Raw genomic sequence first — 2,557 nt, 5'->3', positions numbered from 1 at the left:
CCATGGTCAACATAGCGATACATTTCACCCCCCCCCCTGATGCATTATTTTCTTCCGATTATCATCTTCTTTCCTTCATTCTTTCTTCTTTTTTTTTCTTCTCTTGCCATGGCTGGCTAACGCCCCCTCCTTTGCATTGGCTTCTGCCATTGGACGGTGAAATAATAATAATAAAATAATAATATTATTATTAAATAAGCAAACACAACAGCATTCACCGCCGTCCGCACATCCGCACATACCTACGCAGTCCTGGTCCATTTCTAACACCGGTGCCACACCGACAATACGATTACGATTCAGAGAGAAAAGGATTTCAATGAAAAAAGCTATCAGTACATACACGTACAGTGAAACGATAATAAACGAGAAACAGGAGATCAGTTGTAAGGAGGACGTACAATCACAAATGAAGGAGAAGGAACACGTGTAGTATCATGCTTCATGTCCATCCTATGCAGTAAATGAATGGCAAATCAGACGATAGGAGAGATGCATTGGAAATGGTAGGAAATGTCACCAGCACACTGGTCACTGACCTTGCTCATACTGTTGAACAGCTACATTGTACATTTACATGTACATGTACAATATAGGACCAGCTGTGGCACAGTATAAGCGAGTTATTTCTTCAGCTGCACTGCTCACAGGAAGCTGTTGGCATATTCCCTAAGAGCGTTGAAACAATCCCCGGCCTGTTTGTTATTTGCATTACACTTGGTCTTCAACCAGGTGCAAAATTTCTCTTCGTCCTTCCCGAGAACCAGAAACTGCCCGTATACCTTATCGGCCGTGGCGAAGCCCTGCGCGGTGAGTTGGCCGCCGAGTGCACTCCCAATGCCAGGGAGTTCCGCAACGTGTTTGCCACCCATCGGACCGCTGATGAAACTTTCATGTTTTTTGCTTGTGGAGGGTGTGTTAGAAGCCATCTGCAAAACATATTCACAACATAAGGATTGACAGCACATGTATTAGTTGCTGGTATAAATAATTGCCTAGCACAATGAAGCTGAAGGCTACTCACTCACCCTGGATATCGAAAATATGTCTAGAAGAAGGATCGTTCTTTGGAATACAAGCACGGACTAGCGATTCTCTTCGTCGCTCTCAGGAAAATAACGGCTGAGAATGTCTTGGCGCCAAATTCCAATCATGTATAATCATTCACTGGCTTGAAATCCTATCGATATTGCTGACATGAGTCAGCGTAGGGAACATTATTCCCGTAGCTATGCAGAAGATGTTACTTCAGTAACGTCTGGCGCTAGCCAGGGTCCACACAGCTTTAATTTGGTATTTGTTTGTGTGTGTTTGTTAGGGCTAGGCGGATAATGCTCGCCGAAATCCCTCATTCTGCTTTTCGGTCTGCTCAATATTCTGCTCATGAAAGTGCATTTTCTGCTGAAATTTCTGCTGAAATCCAGTCGCCAGAATGTGCACTCGTACCAACCTCTGGGACTATGGTGAAGTCATCATTGATATACCGGATCAACACAGCTAGCGCCTCCCCTTGATACGTACTTCCGTCGAAAATCACGGTCAGAGGAGGATGGTTTTGCAACTCGGACTTCAGAGTGGCCACTTACATTTCATGGATGAAGGGTATGTACGACCGAAGATGGGATGCATCCGTCAGGGGCACTGAGCCCTCTTCCAACAGTGGTCGGAGATACGACATCTTTGCTAGTGGTATGCCAGCCTTCAGCAGCACAGACACAGCCTGAATTCGGGCCAGAGAATGGGTAGGATCGACTGCTGGAGTCAAGCCAGTACCACCGAGCACGCTGGCATGTCGCTTCTGGTATTTCTCCCAAGACTCCAGCACCTTCTCCTGGCGCAGCACCTGAGCCTGGCGCTCTTCCTTCCCACGAAAGTGGCGATCTGATTTCAGGTGTTCCTCCTAGGGCTCAAACGATTAGTCCGATTAACCGGTTGCAGACCGGTTACGAAGAATTAACGGTTAACCGATAAAGATAACGGTTACGCAGTAACTTTTCAGTCAATTTTTCAAGTATCAGGTCGTTGCAAAGTGTGCACTTTCGCGGGATGTCGCACGCGTACGCAATTTCTGGGCTGTCAACTCGGTCATATCTGGTCTCTTGGTGTGAGAGTATGTATGAATGAGCATGCAAGAGAATGTACAAGTGTGCGTTGTACTGAATAGGGTACATTTTTTGAATGAGTATAGTCAAATATACGGTTAAAAAAGAGTCCGCAGGATTGCCGTGGCTTATAGGTTATAACCGGTTAACCGACCGTTAGCTTAGCAGTTAACCGTCAGGGGTAAAACCGTGACCGTTTGAGCCCTAGTTCCTCCACAATGCTCTTTTTGAGCGAGAGGACCGTGTGGCAGGCCTGACAGTACAGCTGCTTATTCGAAACTGTTAGCATCTCGTTCGGAAATTCAGAAAGCCGCTTCTCTGGCTTCACCTTCACCAGCCTGGTGCTCCCACCATGAGCAACCTTGGTCTTCTTGGACGCCGCTTCGGACTTTTCAGCAGAAGTCCGTTGGAGGGAGCGCTTCCTGGCAATCGGGGCTTCCTGTGCCTGCTGCAAA

At 46.9% G+C, this 2,557-nt stretch overlaps 1 long non-coding RNA gene across 1 annotated transcript; it reads right to left on the bottom strand.

Annotated features, from left to right (window-relative positions):
- Positions 1–256: 256 nt before the first annotated feature.
- On the bottom strand, positions 257–1,132 carry LOC135812749 (uncharacterized). The gene is made up of 2 exons (XR_010552949.1): positions 1,029–1,132; positions 257–929 (listed from the first exon to the last, which is right to left on the bottom strand). It is a non-coding gene; the product is annotated as an uncharacterized LOC135812749 (long non-coding RNA).
- Between the last annotated feature and the right edge of the window lie 1,425 nt (positions 1,133–2,557).

This window comes from Sycon ciliatum, chromosome 3 (genome assembly GCF_964019385.1).
Source record: "Sycon ciliatum chromosome 3, ocSycCili1.1, whole genome shotgun sequence".
Classification (NCBI taxonomy): Eukaryota; Metazoa; Porifera; class Calcarea; order Leucosolenida; family Sycettidae; genus Sycon; species Sycon ciliatum.
This window is presented reverse-complemented; position numbering and strand designations above follow the sequence as displayed.